The sequence below is a fragment of the Rhinichthys klamathensis genome, unplaced genomic scaffold (genome assembly GCF_029890125.1).
Source record: "Rhinichthys klamathensis goyatoka isolate OS25496 unplaced genomic scaffold, OSU_Roscu_1.1 h1tg000249l_1, whole genome shotgun sequence".
In the NCBI taxonomy this organism is placed as follows: Eukaryota; Metazoa; Chordata; class Actinopteri; order Cypriniformes; family Leuciscidae; genus Rhinichthys; species Rhinichthys klamathensis.
Window position 1 is genome coordinate 1,060,493 of NW_026606771.1, and position 18,019 is coordinate 1,078,511.

Genomic DNA, 18,019 nt, shown 5'->3' on the forward strand with positions numbered 1-18,019 from the left:
TTTCCTATGGTAAAATGCCTGTATTGGCTGTAAATGGTCTTTTACATCTATTTTGTCAGTGGTTAAATGTATGCTAAATAAAACTTAATGTCTTAAATGCTTATGTGCTTAAAGGCCTTAACTGCTTGAACCCCGATAAATGCTGCTTGCAGCTTTAATTATTATTGGATTAGTTAAATAATATTTTAAATTGACAGTCCAACAATAGGCTGCTTTGTCAGTGGGATAACAGTTACCATACAATACCATGCGTCTTTTCAGATGCATTGCATGGGTACTGTAACAAGGACCTTGCTTTGCGACCAGTTTATGGTGTCTATTATGCCAGCACAGGAATGGGAGGAAACTGAACCCCCTGGGCGAGGCAAATGCACTCAAGGGTGCCTGACTGGTGGGCCAATGGCGCAATGGATAACGCGTCTGACTACGAATCAGAAGATTCCAGGTTCGACTCCTGGCTGGCTCGCTCTGCCTCTTTTGCTTCGCTGTCAGCCCATAGCCATTTTATTATTTCCATTTATTAGCCCATAGTTTTTGTTATTATTATTATTGGATTAGTTGAATAAAATGTTAAATTGACAGTCCAACAATAGGCTGCTTTGTCAGTGGGATAACGGTTACCATACAATACCATGCGTCTTTTCAGATGCATTGCATGGGTACTGTCACAAGGACCTTGCTTTACGACCAGTTTATAGTGTCTATTTTACCAGCACAGGAATGGGAGGAAACTGAACCCCCTGGGCGAGGCAAATGAGAGCTCCCTCCGATGAGCCTGATGAAATTGAATTCATTAACAATCCCTTCGGATCATTCCCATATTCTTAAAGGGGGGCGGTCACACACTAAAAGCCAAAGGGCCTGCTCGAGGATTGAGGAAGTTCCCATATGGTCTAGTGGTCAGGATTCCTGGTTTTCACCCAGGCGGCCTGGGTTCTACTCCCGGTATGGGAAGTTCGTGTTGTCTTTGCTTCGCTTATGGAAACAGCCAGGACGACTCTCTGTTCCACTAGCACTTTAGGCCGGCAGGCGGAGCTTACGAAACCTGATAGGGTTAGGTTCTGTCCTTAACTGATGTGCCTTCGATAGCTCAGCTGGTAGAGCGGAGGACTGTAGGTGGCAAATTGGCAATCCTTAGGTCGCTGGTTCGATTCCGGCTCGAAGGAGGGCTTTTTCACAAGCAAACATTTCATTGGCCATGCTCCTCGACGAGGCCGTCAGCGCTTGAGTTGGTAGTCCAGCATTTTGCAATCGCGACCGCCGCTGGAGGGCAAAAGCTCATTCCCTGACCGGGAATCGAACCCAGGCCGCGGCGGTGAGAGCGCCGAATCCTAACCACTAGACCACCAGGGAAGGTCTGCTGACTCTTTCCCGTCAAGCCTGGCTGTGTGCCTCTACCAGATTTTGCAGCAACTGCTCAAGCAAGACCACTAAGGCTTGAATTTTCCTTCAGGAGAGGAGACTTCTCTGACCCTGGATCACAGTTCTTCCTCTGAGAAACTGTCACAGGCTCTGTAGGAATATCCTAACAGCACCACAACTTGCCATGAAAACAAAGCAACCGAGATCCCCAACATGTGACGCCTCCAACTTGAAGCTTTTTATAGCAGGCTCCTCATCAGACCCCTTCCTGACGTTGGCTCCAGGCCTGTTGATGGCATGAGATAAAGTAGATGTCATGACAGGCCTCTGCCCAGTCGGACAGCAACAAGTCGCGTGCATAGTTTTTGTTATTATTATTATTGGATTAGTTGAATAATATTTTAAATTGACAGTCCAACAATAGGCTGCTTTGTCAGTGGGATAACGGTTACCATACAATACCATGCGTCTTTTCAGATGCATTGCATGGGTACTGTGACAAGGACCTTGCTTTGCGACCAGTTTATAATGTCTATTATGCCAGCACAGGAATGGGAGTGCACTCAAGGACGTCTCTCTGTGCCACTAGCACTTTTGGCCGGCTGGCGGAGCTTACGAAACCTGATAGGTTTAGGTTCTGTCCCCAACCGGTGTGCCTTCGATAGCTCAGCTGGTAGAGCGGAGGACTGTAGGTGGCAAATTGGCAATCATGAGCGCTTGAGTTGGTAGTCCAGCATTTTGCAATCGCGACCGCCGCTGGAGGGCAAAAGCTCATTCCCTGACCGGGAATCGAACCCAGGCCGCGGCGGTGAGAGCGCCGAATCCTAACCACTAGACCACCAGGGAAGGTCTGCTGACTCTTTCCCGTCAAGCCTGGCTGTGTGCCTCTACCAGATTTTGCAGCAACTGCTCAAGCAAGACCACTAAGGCTTGAATTTTCCTTCAGGAGAGGAGACTTCTCTGACCCTGGATCACAGTTCTTCCTCTGAGAAACTGTCACAGGCTCTGTAGGAATATCCTAACAGCACCACAACTTGCCATGAAAACAAAGCAACCGAGATCCCCAACATGTGACGCCTCCAACTTGAAGCTTTTTATAGCAGGCTCCTCATCAGACCCCTTCCTGACGTTGGCTCCAGGCCTGTTGATGGCATGAGATAAAGTAGATGTCATGACAGGCCTCTTCCCAGTCGGACACCAACAAGTCGCGTGCATAGTTTTTGTTATTATTATTATTGGATTAGTTAAATAATATTTTAAATTGACAGTCCAACAATAGGCTGCTTTGTCAGTGGGATAACGGTTGCCATACAATACCATGCGTCTTTTCAGATGCATTGCATGGGTACTGTAACAAGGACCTTGCTTTGCGACCAGTTTATAGTGTCTATTATGCCAGCACAGGAATGGGAGGAAACTGAACCCCCTGGGCGAGGCAAATGCACTCAAGGGTGCCTGACTGGTGGGCCAGTGGCGCAATGGATAACACGTCTGACTACGAATCAGAAGATTCCAGGTTCGACTTCTGGCTGGCTCGCTCTGCCTCTTTTGATTTGCTGTCAGCCCATAGCCATTTTATTATTTCCTTTTATTAGCCCATAGTTTTTGTTATTATTATTATTGGATTAGTTGAATAATATTTTTAAATTGACATCCAACAATAGGCTGCTTTGTCAGTGGGATAACGGTTACCATACAATACCATGCGTGTTTTCAGATGCATTGCATGGGTACTGTCACAAGGACCTTGCTTTGCGACCAGTTTATAGTGTCTATTATGCCAACACAGGAATGGGAGGAAACTGAACCCCCTGGGCGAGGCAAATGAGAGCTCCCTCCGATGAGCCTGATGAAATTGAATTCAGTAAACAATCCCTTCGGATCATTCCCATATTCTTAAAGGGGGGCGGTCACACACTAAAAGCCAAAGGGCCTGCTCGAGGATTGAGGAAGTTCCCATATGGTCTAGTGGTCAGGATTCCAGGTTTTCACCCAGGCGGCCTGGGTTCGACTCCCGGTATGGGAAGTTCGTGTTGTCTTTGCTTCACTTATGGAAACAGCCAGGACGTCTCTCTGTGCCACTAGCACTTTTGGCCGGCTGGCGGAGCTAACGAAACCTGATAGGTTTAGGTTCTGTCCCCAACTGGTGTGCCTTTGATAGCTCAGCTGGTAGAGCGGAGGACTGTAGGTGGCAAATTGGCAATCCTTAGGTCGCTGGTTCGACTCCGGCTCGAAGGAGGTCTTTTTCACAAGCAAACATTTCATTGGCCCACTTCTCGACGAGGCCGTCAGCGCTTGAGTTGGTAGTCCAGCATTTTGCAATCGCGACCGCCGCTGGAGGGCAAAAGCTCATTCCCTCACCGGGAATCGAACCCAGGCCGCGGCGGTGAGATCGCCGAATCCTAACCACTAGACCACCAGGGAAGGTCTGCTGACTCTTTCCCGTCAAGCCTGGCTGTGTGCCTCTACCAGATTTTGCAGCAACTGCTCAAGCAAGACCACTAAGGCTTGAATTTTCCTTCAGGAGAGGAGACTTCTCTGACCCTGGATCACAGTTCTTTCACTGAAAAACTGTCATAGGCTCTGTAGGAATATCCTAACAGCAGAATAGGCTGCTTTGTCAGTGGCATAACGGTTACCATACAATACCATGCGTCTTTTCAGATGCATTGCATGGGTACTGTAACAAGGACCTTGCTTTGCGACCAGTTTATGGTGTCTATTATGCCAGCACAGGAATGGGAGGAAACTGAACCCCCTGGGCGAGGCAAATGCACTCAAGGGTGCCTGACTGGTGGGCCAGTGGCACAATGGATAACGCGTCTGACTACGAATCAGAAGATTCCTGGTTTGACTCCTGGCTGGCTCGCTCTGCCTCTTTTGCTTCGCTGTCAGCCCATAGCCATTTTATTATTTCCATTTATTAGCCCATAGTTTTTGTTATTATTATTATTGGATTAGTTGAATAATATTTTAAATTGACAGTCCAACAATAGGCTGCTTTGTCAGTGGGATAACGGTTACCATACAATACCATGCGTCTTTTCAGATGCATTGCATGGGTACTGTAACAAGGACCTTGCTTTGCGACCAGTTTATAGTGTCTATTATGCCAACACAGGAATGGGAGGAAACTGAACCCCCTGGGCGAGGCAAATGAGAGCTCCCTCCGATGAGCCTGATGAAATTGAATTCAGTGAACAATCCCTTCGGATCATTCCCATATTCTTAAAGGGGAGCGGTCACACACTAAAAGCCAAAGGGCCTGCTCGAGGCTTGAGGAAGTTCCCATATGGTCTAGCGGTCAGGATTCCTGGTTTTCACCCAGGCAGCCCGGGTTAGACTCCCAGTATGGGAAGTTCGTGTTGTCTTTGCTTCACTTATGGAAACAGCCAGGACGTCTCTCTGTGCCACTAGCACTTTTGGCCGGCAGGCGGAGCTTACGAAACCTGATAGGTTTAGGTTCTGTCCCCAGCCGGTGTGCCTTCGATAGCTCAGTTGGTAGAGCGGAGGACTGTAGGTGGCAAATTGGCAATCCTTAGGTCGCTGGCTCGAAGGAGGTCTTTTTCACAAGCAAACATTTCGTTGGCCATGCTTCTCGACGAGGTCGTCAGCGCTTGAGTTGGTAGTCCAGCATTTTGCAATCGCGACCACCGCTGGAGGGCAAAAGCTCATTCCCTGACCGGGAATCAAACCCAGGCCGCGGCGGTGAGAGCGCCGAATCCTAACCACTAGACCACCAGGGAAGGTCTGCTGACTCTTTCCCGTCAAGCCTGGCTGTGTGCCTCTACCAGATTTTGGAGCAACTGCTCAAGCAAGACCACTAAGGCTTGAATTTTCCTTCAGGAGAGGAGACTTCTCTGACCCTGGATCACAGTTCTTCCACTGAGAAACTGTCACAGGCTCTGTAGGAATACCCTAACAGCACCACAACTTGCCATGAAAACAAAGCAACCGAGATCCCCAACATGTGACACCTCCAACTTAAAGCTTTTTATAGCAGGCTCCTCATCAGACCCCTTCCTGACGTTGGCTCCAGGCCTGAGATGGCATGAGATAAAGTAGATGTCATGACAGGCCTCTGCCCAGTCGGACACCAACAAGTCGCGTGCATAGTTTTTGTTATTATTATTATTGGATTAGTTGAATAATATTTTAAATTGACAGTCCAACAATAGGCTGCTTTGTCAGTGGGATAACGGTTACCATACAATACCATGCGTCTTTTCAGATGCATTGCATGGGTACTGTAACAAGGACCTTATTTTGCGACCAGTTTATAGTGTCTATTATGCCAGCACAGGAATGGGAGGAAACTGAACCCCCTGGGCGAGGCAAATGCACTCAAGGGTGCCTGACTGGTGGGCCAGTGGCGCAATGGATAACGCGTCTGACTACGAATCAGAAGATTCCAGGTTCGACTCCTGGCTGGCTCGCTCTGCCTCTTTTGCTTCGCTGTCAGCCCATAGCCATTTTATTATTTCCTTTTATTAGCCCATAGTTTTTGTTATTATTATTATTGGATTAGTTGAATAAAATGTTAAATTGACAGTCCAACAATAGGCTGCTTTGTCAGTGGGATAACGGTTACCATACAATACCATGCGTCTTTTCAGATGCATTGCATGGGTACTGTCACAAGGACCTTGCTTTGCGACCAGTTTATAGTGTCTATTATGCCAGCACAGGAATGGGAGGAAACTGAACCCCCTGGGCGAGGCAAATAAGAGCTCCCTCCGATGAGCCTGATGAAATTGAATTCAGTTAACAATCCCTTCGGATCATTCCTATATTCTTAAAGGGGGGCGGTCACACACTAAAAGCCAAAGGGCCTGCTCGAGGCTTGAGGAAGTTCCCATATGGTCTAGCGGTCAGGATTCCTGGTTTTCACCCAGGCGGCCCGGGTTCGACTCCCGGTATGGGAAGTTCGTGTTGTCTTTGCTTCACTAATGGAAACAGCCAGGACGTCTCTCTGTGCCACTAGCACTTTTGGCCGGCAGGCGGAGCTTACGAAACCTGATAGGTTTAGGTTCTGTCCCCAACCGGTGTGCCTTTGATGGCGGTACCTGACAGCCGTGCGTCTGTAAAATCTATCGAATACAATGACGAGCTCCATCTTTAAAAAACCAATTACGTTACGAGCTCCATTTTTGGCCGTCCAATGAAATGTCAAGGTCCATTTTTCATAGACCAATCACCGCACATAGTCCATTTTTGTCCATCTTTGAGTTTGAGCAGATTCCATCCAATCTCCGCTCATAATCTCTTTTTTGGCCGTCCAATGAAATGGCAATGTCCATTTTTCATACACCAATCACCGCACGTTGAGCATAAACGTCACCGCTGCTATTTATATTCCGCTCAGGTAACGTTATGTTATTTATAGTTATTGTATTTATTGTTAATGAACGTTTTCTGTATTTTAGGAATAGCAAGATTGCTCCGTAAAACTACCTTACCTATAGATCAGGTAACGTTAACTGTCATTGTGTAAGTAATAGGGTATAACGTTAATTGCCGCAGCTCAATTTGTAATGTAAATAGTTTTATCCGATTTGGTCTGACTTTGTGTAACTTCAGTCAGCAAGCAAACCTTTATTTTTTGTATAGGTAACGTTACGTTAGCTAACGTTATAGCTAACGTTATCATCGAGCTTGGCAATTGTAAAGTCACATTTTTGTCAGTAAACGTTAACTTATTTTTTTCCTGATAGGATTAGTAAAATAGCATATCTGATAGTGTTTGTTACTTCATAGGACATGGATAAATCAATGTACAATAAATCTCATTGTACTAGTCTACTGTAACACTGGCATAAAATGTAACACATAATAAATTTGGATAATTTCTAACTTTTGGGTGTTTGTTTAACTTTTATACACCTGTGGTAAAAAATGACCAGTCATAAGTGAATGGATGAGAATACAATAAGTATATAAAATTAAATTCAGGCACATGTTCATTTTATCACATGGACACAGTTGAAATAACACAATGTTTAATCTGAGTATTTGTTATAGTCAAAATAGTCCATACATTATGCGTTTTACTACAAAACAATGTGTATGAGCCCAGGTCAATGAGGCATACAGGCCATAAATAGCAAACAGAAGTTCAAAACTTGTAATGTTTACACAAACTCTATCACAAGATCTATCACAACATTAGGTGATGATATATACAGTATGCATTATTTGGATTTATAAACTGTTATAATGTGGCGGTCATTTTGGAGCAGGAACACAAAACTAGCTAACATGAAATTAACACAACAGTAGGGTTAATGCGGTGTTACCGGGCTACAGTGGCAGTTAGTTTAACATGTTCTGTATTGTTTCAGGCAACGACATGGCTTCAACTAAGTCACACAAAGGCATGAGCGATGCTGACTGGCTTGCGCGTCTGGAGAGTTTTGCCCGAACAGGAGTTTGGCCATCTAGGGAGGGGAATAGACCTTCTCCCCGACAAAAAAGATGGCATGAGTTGTATCAGAAGGTAAATTATGCAGCTAGATTCATGGGTGAACTAATAAACTTGTATGATAATACATTGTGCTATTTGTATTTATGTGTATGGATAAGTCATTATTTACAATGTAAATACAATGTAATATTGATAAAATTAAGATGCCTGTTTTGAGATAACATGGACTACAGTGTCATAGCTACACTTTATGTTCACAGATAGAAAAATGCCCTCTGCAAATGAGGGGCCAGACCACCCTTCTGAAGGAAGCTCAGAACTGTTTTTGTGGATTTCACAAGGTAACTTCAATTAGCCTAGTTCAAGTTGCATAACTAGATAGATGTGTTTGCAATATCAATGTGCCTTTATATCTAAAATTAGGCATTATGAGGAGTGTATAATATCATGTGTCTGGTACATTTTAATGCATGTATCACAGGTTAATCCACCAGTCACAGTGGATGCATCACAGCGCACCCCTGCCCAAAGCACACCCTCCATCAGTGATGTGTCACATCCTGCAAAGAAAGCCAAACTGACATTGACAATGGTAAGCAGACCTTACTGCAGGTCTCACTGCAGACATTGAAACATCTCAACATTTTCCTATAGTGTTGCAGGTTTTTTATCACTGACTATGACAAAACTTTTCAGTTTGAAAAGTCAAGGTTTGGAGGCTCACATGTGGCAGCAGCAAAACCCAATTTGAGCATCCAGAGGAAAACCTCTCAGGTTAATATAAAAGACATCATAACTATATAATGACATCATCACTTTATCACTACATAATTTTATTTAATAAAAAACGCAATCCCCTTAATATATTAATCATAACGTTTGACTCCACAGACATTAGAGCACTCCATTTCAGCCGCAGCTTCATGCCCACCCTCTGATCCTCGTCCTCCTTCATCCCCCAAACCTCATCGGCCTGTCATCAAGTCCTCCTCTTCCTTCTTCCTTCCTCCAGCTCAGAGATCACAACGCACCAAAGAAACAGCAACACCATCGATTAATTCTGAGTTTGCTGTTGTGAGGAGCCCAGTAAGATGTCAATTTAAAATATAAACATGCCTTTGTCATTTAATGCTCTCTTAGATTTTATTTAAACCAGTGTTTTTGATAATATCAGCAGGTCTCATCTCAGCCAGAAGACACTGCGGATCTCCCACTACTGTGGCCACAGACAATGCCACAGCAGGACCAGAAGTGGGTGTCGGAAGCACTTTTTAGGGTTGGTGCAAAGGGTAAGCTGGAGCTGCGTGAAAACCTGCAGTTGTGGTATCACCCCCCACCAACAGCCCTGTTGTACCACCAAGCTCCAGCACCTGATAGATTTTTTTCACAGCGGCTCTTGCTCTGGATGCCATATAGGCTATGGAAGGTGCGGCTCCAGTGTTCTAACCCTGTCTGTGCCAGGCATCAGCTGTGTGGTGGTGGTCTGCACAGGAGAATACGACAGGTGTTAGATATTGACAGATACTACAATCTGGTTACAGAGACCCTGATCTGTACCAGGTGTAGAACCAGCTACCTGTCCTGGAGTCATGCTGTGCTGCAACAGTTGGACCTGGCCCATCGATCTGAATTCAGGATCATCCTCACACGCAAGTAAATATGTTGCAGTCATGTTCACTCATATGCTACCTTTTTGATAAATAATTCTTACAATAATTAGATACATGATAATAAGATACTTGAATAAATACTTTTTTCCAAGGTATGCCTGTGACATTCGAGTTCTTCGCTTGTTGCGTGAGAGGGGCATGGGGAATGGCCCAGTGAGGATCATCGGACAGCTGAGGGAGAACCACAGTGAGGAGTGGTTAAAACGTGTGGCTCGGTACACATCAGAGTGTGTGGCCTTTTTGGATAAGCCTGGCCTGCATCCAATGCACTTCCAGGAACCACCACCACTTGCTCCAGTACCCAGCTACAAATGGCTCCTCACTGTATACAGTCAGGACATCCTCAACAGGCTCGATCACATCAAGGCCAGCATCACATCCACGTATGGATCAATTTTAAAAATGGATTCAACTAAGAAGGTTAGAGGAGCTGCTTTAATGACTGTACTCCTTTCTATAATGAATTGTTAGACCAAAATAGCTTTATTTTTCAATGTTACTGATTTGGATGTATGTTTTATTTTTTGCTATGTTTATTGTTTCTTTTAGATCACCAAGAAGTTGAGTGGGCCTGCAAAAGGCACAGCACAGTGGCTTACCTCAGTAGGCAATGAGGTAGGTCAGGTGCTGATGAGTGTCCTGACTGCGAATGAAGGGGCTGGGTTAGACCTCATGGCTGCAGGGCTCATGGAGAGGTACCAGCGAGCTGGTGTTGATCCTCCCACTATCCTGTATGTGGACTGTGACTGTTGCAAGGAAGTGGGAGAGACTAAACTGAAGAGGCGGTTTAGCGGCTGGCCCGATGTCATCGTCCGCCTAGACATTTGGCATTTTATGCGACGTCTGGCAGTAGGGTGCACCACTGATGCCCACCAGTTGTACCCTACTTTTATGTCTAGGTTGTCATCCTGTATTTTTGAGTGGGACGCAGGGGATCTCACTCTGCTGAGAAGGGCCAAGAGGGAGCAACTCACCCAACAGGGCTGGCCTGCAATGACGCCGGCAGAGCTTGACCGTCATATAAGCAAAGATGAGCTGGCCCAACACTGCAGGAGGAGAACACGAGGAGAGGAAACCACTATCCGCCTCCTTGATATGCTCATCAGAGAGCTCATGGGTGGCAAGGGGAATGACGCCCTTGGTGTTCCTCTCCTTGACAGTGTGAGGATGCAGCACATCTGGCATGTCCAGAGACGGCACGTCACCTGTATCCAGGACCCTCCAGATGTGCCACTATACACGCAAACTGGAACCATAAACAAGGGCGGGATGGTTCTAAAAACGTACCGGTGTGCCAGAGGCTCCACATCCCTGGAATCATTTCACTGCCACCTAAACAGATTTATTCCAGGTTTGTCATGACAGAATATACCACATCTTGCCACTAATTCCTGTTAATTTAGATATTTGCAGTGAACAGATAATATTTTCTCTTTTGCAGTTTCTCAAAACAATGTTTGGGTTTCTATTTCTTTTTCTAGGGAACAGCGCAAACAGCCTGAACTTCCAGATTTACCTCCTGGAAGGTTTGTTACGCTGGAATCAGGACCGGGCAGCAGCTGCTGTTGCAGGTGGAAGTTCAACCCTGCGTACTTACACAGGGGAGCTGGTTTACTCTGTCAATGAGAACTACAATAAGTTGTATGGAAGGAAATTGGTCCCTAGCTTCACTCCACCTGCAGTATACACAGGTAAATATATTTTTGATAAATGCAGTTCACAATGTTTTTTTGGTAAAATTCCAAGTGCTTCTGGACAAAAATAATATAATTTTTGACAGATCACAGAAAAAATAATACTACCTGTATTTTTTTTACACTGGATTCTTTGTCCTAGGTGTCAGGGCAGAAAATTAAATTCTTACTAGAATATAGAGTAACTCTGTCTTTTTATGATGCCCCCTGAATTACATATTTTTTGTTCATGCACAAGCTGACAACAAAAAGATTTACTGCATTTTAATAAACCTTTCTGATTATTTTCCTTTAATAATGTTTCCTGTTCCAAATATTTCCTCAGGGGAGCTCATTGGAGTGCAATATTTGTTGAGACAGAATAGTCAGCCCCTGGAGGACATGTGCCCTACCTCCGATAGGACCTCTCAGTTGCTGGAGGAGATAGATGTGGAGGAGCAAGGGGAAGAGGATGAGGGTTTCATTGATTTGTTGGGAGAGGAAGCCACAGTGACAAATCTTCTGGCATTAGATGACTCATTCCTTATAGGTCCACCAGTCCCACCCGCTGCACCGCAGCCCTGTGTTCAGGCTCCACCAGTGCCCAGTGTCCAGAATCCTTCCGCTGCACCACTGCCCACTGTGACTCCTTCCACTGCACCACTGCCCACTGTGACTCCTTCCGCTGCACCACTGCCCACTGTGACTCCTTCCGCTGCACCACTGCCCACTGTGACTCCTTCTGCTGCACCACTGCCCACTGTGACTCCTTCCGCTGCACCACTGCCCACTGTGACTCCTTCCGCTGCACCACTGCCCACTGTGACTCCTTCCGCTGCACCACTGCCCACTGTGACTCCTTCCGCTGCACCACTGCCCACTGTGACTCCTTCCGCTGCACCACTGCCCTGTTTCCAGGCTCCACCAGTGCCCAGTGTCCAGACTCCATCAGCTGCACCACTGCCCTGCTTTCAGGCTCCATCAGCTGCACCACTGCCCTGTTTCCAGACTCCATCTGCTGCACCACTGCCCTGTTTCCAGACTCCATCTGCTGCACCACTGCCCTGTTTCCAGACTCCATCTGCTGCACCACTGCCCTGTTTCCAGACTCCATCTGCTGCACCACTGCCCTGGTTTCAGGCTCCACCAGTGCCCATTGTCCAGACTCCATCAGCTGCACCAGTGCCCTCAGCAATGGTAAAATTCCCTTTTCTAGACCAATTGTTTCTCAATTCGCCCTTAAGCAACACATCCACAAACTCACTTAACAGCATGTAATTATCTAACCAACAGTTATATTTTTTCAGGCTGTTGACGACCACTGTATTCCTGGAATGGACGGGGTGGATGAGTTGGCAGAGTGTCTGGTGGAGCTGCGCACAGAGGCAAGCCTCACACTTAGCAACCAACAAGTTGCGACCATTGTGGGTTTGTGGCAGAACCTGGACCAATTTGACAAAGACAGGGTGATGTATGCAGCTCGTCATCAAGACAGGCTACTTACAGGACGTTTTAGGTCCCCTAAAAAGAAAGCTGTCTTCACACCTGGTGTCGACAGCACAAAGAGATGTGTTTTGGGTTCTAGCGGCTCTCCAGCACAGTGGCCTAATTGTTGTCGCCTTGTTGAAATGATTTTCATAAGGTTGTGTAGCATCCACCGAAGCCCCAAAAAACAGAGGAAACAATCTCTGTCTAGATGGGATCTCATTCTTCGCGATTACAGAAGAATTCGGCAGCTAATCCTGAGCAATGGAACGGTGATGAGCGAAACAACCCTTCAGCTAGTTGAGGTAAACCAGAGGACCCTTACAACGTGGCACAATGAACGTTTAAAGGGTCAGGAGGTCTCAGTGCTTTTGCAAGGGCTGGAGCTTCCTGAGGCACGTCCAGTGGCATTAGATGCTCTGCCTCCAGCACGAGTACAGCCTGTTGTGCCTCCACAATATAGCCACCAGTTGCATAACTACCAGATGCCACCAGACACAGCTGGACAGGCAAAGACAAAGTTTAGAAAGATCCAGCCCTCAGCTGCCTGTACATCTGCCACAGCATCTTCATTTGAGCCATCAGCCTTACACCCTCAGCGTTCAGCCACATTCAGCCAGCTAAGGACAATTTATCCCAGGCCGACAGCACCGCACCCATTGGTTTCTGACACACCCACTGCCCCTGTTGTGTCTCAGATGGTACTATTGCCCTGTCCAGCCCCATTTTCCACCATTAACCCTGGAGCAATTTCCTCTGATCCACCTGCAATTGACACAGCCACCCCAACCAAACGGTCGTACAACCGTACTGTTAAGGCAAATATGTGCAGAAAGTGTGGCCAATTTCGTACACAAGAAACTGGCCATAGCCAGTACAAAGGCAAAATATTTTGCCCAAATAAAGAAACAATCACTAAGGAGCAGTGGTTACAGAATATGAGAAAATAACCCTTGTGTGCTATAACACATATTCACTATAACACATATGGAAATATATAATAAATATTAAACAACATTAAACTATTATATTTATTTAAGTTTTTAATTTAAGTTATTTTTACAAATTTTTTTTACCTATTTTTACTTATTTTTATGTTTGTATTCTTATGTTGTACCATATGGTGAATTCAGCACTTTTCCACATTTTTCTAATATGTATATAGTTAATAAATCTATTTCTCTATGAAGACTGGTGTGTTGTATTTATTTGTTTTATTACAAACAGCTATTTGTGTCAAGTAGCTGTTCCTTTTCACTCTGAATGAAATAGTATATTAATATAGTGTGAATGCAGTAATAAGGGGGTTATTTTGCCCCTACTGCCATAGAAAACGATTAACTTAATAAATGCGTTTGGACAAAAATGACTATCTTAGTATTACGGATGAAATTTTATAATGAATTCAAATGGTTTACTCCAAAACAAAAATTAAACTTAGAAATAAAACAATCGATAAAAATCAAATGCACACACTACTTTCTAAATCAAACTTAGAAACGAAACAATCGATAAAATAATTTTTTTTTATGTGACGTGTGGATTCGAACCTATGACTTCCTGATTTTCTCACTTTTTTTTCTTTCCTTTTCTCCCCCTTCTTCCCCTTCTTCCCCTTCTTCCCCTTCTTATACAGACTATTGTTCCCCAGCTTTGGCGGAGCTGGTAGAGCGGAGGACTGTAGGTGGCAAATTGGCAATCCTTAGGCCGCTGGTTCGACTCCGGCTCGAAGGAGGTATTTTTCACAAGCAAACATTTCTTTGGCCATGCTTCTCGACGAGGCCGTCAGCGCTTGAGTTGGTAGTCCAGCATTTTGAAATCGCGACCGCCGCTGGAGGGCAAAAGCTCATTCCCTGCCAGGGAATCGAACCCAGGCCGCGGCGGTGAGAGCGCCGAATCCTAACCACTAGACCACCAGGGAAGGTCTGCTGACTCTTTCCCGTCAAGCCTGGCTGTGTGCCTCTATCAGATTTTGCAGCAACTGCTCAAGCAAGACCACTAAGGCTTGAATTTTCCTTCAGGAGAGGAGACTTCTCTGACCCTGGATCACAGTTATTCCACTGAGAAACTGTCACAGGCTCTGTAGGAATATCCTAACAGCACCACAACTTGCCATGAAAACAAAGCAACCGAGATCCCCAACATGTGACGCCTCCAGCTTGAAGCTTTTTATAGCAGGCTCCTCATCAGACCCCTTCCTGACGTTGGCTCCAGGCCTGTTGATGGCATGAGATAAAGTAGATGTCATGACAGGCCTCTGCCCAGTCGGACACCAACAAGTCGCGTGCATAGTTTTTGTTATTATTATTATTGGATTAGTTGAATAATATTTTAAATTGACAGTCCAATAATAGGCTGCTTTGTCAGTGGGATAACGGTTACCATACAATACCATGCGTCTTTTCAGATGCATTGCATGGGTACTGTAACAAGGACCTTGCTTTGCGACCAGTTTATAGTGTCTATTATGCCAGCACAGGAATGGGAGGAAACTGAACCTGCTGGGCGAGGCAAATGCACTCAAGGGTGCCTGACTGGTGGGCCAGTGGCGCAATGGATAACGCGTCTGACTACGAATCAGAAGATTCCAGGTTCGACTCCTGGCTGGCTCGCTCTGCCTCTTTTGCTTCGCTGTCAGCCCATAGCCATTTTATTATTTCCTTTTATTAGCCCATAGTTTTTGTTATTATTATTATTGGATTAGTTGAATAATATTTTAAATTGACAGTCCAGCAATAGGCTGCTTTGTCAGTGGGATAACGGTTACCATACAATACCATGCGTCTTTTCAGATGCATTGCATGGGTACTGTCACAAGGACCTTGCTTTGCGACCAGTTTATAGTGTCTATTATGCCAGCACAGGAATGGGAGGAAACTGAACCTCCTGGGCGAGGCAAATGCACTCAAGGGTGCCTGACTGGTGGGCCAGTGGCGCAATGGATAACGCGTCTGACTACGAATCAGAAGATTCCAGGTTCGACTCCTGGCTGGCTCGCTCTGCCTCTTTTGCTTCGCTGTCAGCCCATAGCCATTTTATTATTTCCTTTTATTAGCCCATAGTTTTTGTTATTATTATTATTGGATTAGTTGAATAAAATGTTAAATTGACAGTCCAACAATAGGCTGCTTTGTCAGTGGGATAACGGTTAACATACAATACCATGCGTCTTTTTAGATGCATTGCATGGGTACTGTCACAAGGACCTTGCTTTGCGACCAGTTTATAGTGTCTATTATGCCAGCACAGGAATGGGAGGAAACTGAACCCCCTGGGCGAGGCAAATGAGAGCTCCCTCCGATGAGCCTGATGAAATTGAATTCAGTAAACAATCCCTTTGGATCATTCCCATATTCTTAAAGGGGGGCAGTCACACACTAAAAGCCAAAGGGCCTGCTCGAGGTTTGAGGAAGTTCCCACATGGTCTAGCGGTCAGGATTCCTGGTTTTTACCCAGGTGGCCTGGGTTCGACTCCCGGTATGGGAAGTTTGTGTTGTCTTTGCTTCACTTATGGAAACAGCCAGGACGTCTCTCTGTGCCACTAGCACTTTTAGCCAGCAGGCGGAGCTTACGAAACCTGATAGGTTTAGGTTCTGTCCCCAACCGGTGTGCCTTCGATTAGCGATGCCTGGGGACCGAGAGCCTGTTTAATATCAACAAATCACGTTTCTGCATTTCCATCTTTTCCATTTTATAACAGCCCATCAGATCTCAGCATTTCCATTTTCTCCTTTTTATGTCAGCCCATTAGATCGCAGCATTTCCATTTTCTCCATTTTATGACAGACAATCACCGTGGTCCTATGACAGCCCATCAGATCTCAGCATTTACATTTCTCCATTTTATGACAGCCATGGCCGTTTTCCATCTTTGCCGGAGCATGCACAGTAAGTCCACCTCCCGTCGCTCACAGCGAATTAATTTATTATATTTTTGTGAGTTATTTTTGGGGGAAAAATCCGCCGTGAAGTCCGTCTTTGAATTTAGCAACTTGGGAATTTAATCCACCGAGACAGAATCCACCGGACAGAACCTATAGCTATCAGGTTTCGTAAGCTCCGCCTGCTGGCCAAATTCCTCTATTTAATTAACTAGCTTTAATTCAAATTTTTTAATAAAGTTTTCCATTGTTTTAGGCAAGACGTTGGCGATGTTGTTTTATTTAGTCCGCTAGCTACTCAACGAGGTAAGATTTCTCTATTTAATTAACTACCTTTAATTCATAGTTTGTTTTTAAATAAACTTTACATTGTTTTAGGTAAGACGTCGACGTTGTCGTTTTATTTTGTCTGCTAGCTAGCTTTGAATGAATTAACAAATTAATGAATGAAGTAACGTTAGCTGAAATTTTCGACAGAGAGAAACGAATGGTTTACATTGTAATAATTGGTATATCATTGGTATAACGTTGGAGCAATACCTGATATTGTGTTAAATTTTAACACCCAAAATGAATGAATTTTAATGAATAAATGAATTTTGTGTTGTATTCAGGTGTTGCGACTGTTATAACAGGAGACTTTCTGTCTACCAACTGATAATAATCTTAAAATGATTGTACTAAATTACTTCTATATCTGCTACTACTATGTATTAATATATTACACACTGAGGTACTATGTATTAATATATTATACACTGAGGTACAATGCATTAATATATTATACACTGAGGGGAACTGTGCTAGAATTTGCTGATTTTCCAATGCTATCTATATACAGGAGTTTTATAGTAGTGTGTTAAAACTACCCAGGTTGATATGGTTCTACCATGTATGTACTGAATAGTTACAAATTTAAATTGAATAGTTACAATTTTATTTTCTCTAGTAATGGAAGATGGCTTCCAAACCACAAAAAGCACAGGGCTATGAGCGAAGAGGAGTGGATGTCGCGCCTGCAAAGGTTTGCTACTGTGGGTAGACCTGTATCTGCAAGGTAAATTTAGAAAAAGTGATATATGTACAATCATAAAACATAAAGCTATGTCGTATTGAAAGGGGTCATATGATTCACTGCCAAACAATATTACAGATTGAAAAATGTCCAGTGCAGTTTAGGGGACAAATGTCTTTGTTTGGAGGGACACAGACATGTAGTTGTGGATTCCATACAGCAAAGGTATCAAAAATCTTGGTAACACTTTATTTTGATGGTCCCTTTTGAACATTCTGTTGACTTTGCAACTACATGTCAACTACCTCTTATTAGAGTATTAGTAGACTGTCTGCTTAATATCTGCCAACTCTTTATTGTGATGCTCCTCCAACAGACATTATACAGACTATAAGTAACTTTGCAACTACATGTCAACTTATTCTATCCCTAACCCTACCAGTCTACTAATACTCTACTAACACTCTAGTGAGAGTTAGTAGAGATGTAGGCGCAATGTTACTTATAGT

The 18,019-nt window shown here is 44.6% G+C and overlaps 10 non-coding genes across 10 annotated transcripts; 8 read left to right on the forward strand and 2 right to left on the reverse strand.

The window, feature by feature from the left end:
• The first annotated feature begins 393 nt into the window (after positions 1-393).
• trnar-acg (transfer RNA arginine (anticodon ACG)) lies at positions 394-466 on the forward strand. The gene has a single exon. It is a non-coding gene; the product is annotated as a tRNA-Arg (tRNA).
• Positions 467-1,079: 613 nt separating this feature from the next.
• Positions 1,080-1,166, forward strand: trnay-gua (transfer RNA tyrosine (anticodon GUA)). Its single transcript is given in 2 exon segments — positions 1,080-1,116; positions 1,131-1,166. It is a non-coding gene; the product is annotated as a tRNA-Tyr (tRNA).
• A 115-nt stretch (positions 1,167-1,281) lies between these two features.
• On the reverse strand, positions 1,282-1,353 carry trnae-cuc (transfer RNA glutamic acid (anticodon CUC)). The gene has a single exon. It is a non-coding gene; the product is annotated as a tRNA-Glu (tRNA).
• A 783-nt stretch (positions 1,354-2,136) lies between these two features.
• trnae-cuc (transfer RNA glutamic acid (anticodon CUC)) lies at positions 2,137-2,208 on the reverse strand. Its single transcript has one exon. It is a non-coding gene; the product is annotated as a tRNA-Glu (tRNA).
• A 1,108-nt stretch (positions 2,209-3,316) lies between these two features.
• Positions 3,317-3,388, forward strand: trnae-uuc (transfer RNA glutamic acid (anticodon UUC)). The gene has a single exon. It is a non-coding gene; the product is annotated as a tRNA-Glu (tRNA).
• Positions 3,389-3,513: 125 nt separating this feature from the next.
• On the forward strand, positions 3,514-3,600 carry trnay-gua (transfer RNA tyrosine (anticodon GUA)). Its single transcript is given in 2 exon segments — positions 3,514-3,550; positions 3,565-3,600. It is a non-coding gene; the product is annotated as a tRNA-Tyr (tRNA).
• A 2,125-nt stretch (positions 3,601-5,725) lies between these two features.
• Positions 5,726-5,798, forward strand: trnar-acg (transfer RNA arginine (anticodon ACG)). Its single transcript has one exon. It is a non-coding gene; the product is annotated as a tRNA-Arg (tRNA).
• Positions 5,799-6,215: 417 nt separating this feature from the next.
• trnae-uuc (transfer RNA glutamic acid (anticodon UUC)) lies at positions 6,216-6,287 on the forward strand. Its single transcript has one exon. It is a non-coding gene; the product is annotated as a tRNA-Glu (tRNA).
• An 8,866-nt stretch (positions 6,288-15,153) lies between these two features.
• On the forward strand, positions 15,154-15,226 carry trnar-acg (transfer RNA arginine (anticodon ACG)). The gene has a single exon. It is a non-coding gene; the product is annotated as a tRNA-Arg (tRNA).
• A 312-nt stretch (positions 15,227-15,538) lies between these two features.
• On the forward strand, positions 15,539-15,611 carry trnar-acg (transfer RNA arginine (anticodon ACG)). The gene has a single exon. It is a non-coding gene; the product is annotated as a tRNA-Arg (tRNA).
• The last annotated feature ends 2,408 nt before the right edge of the window (positions 15,612-18,019 follow it).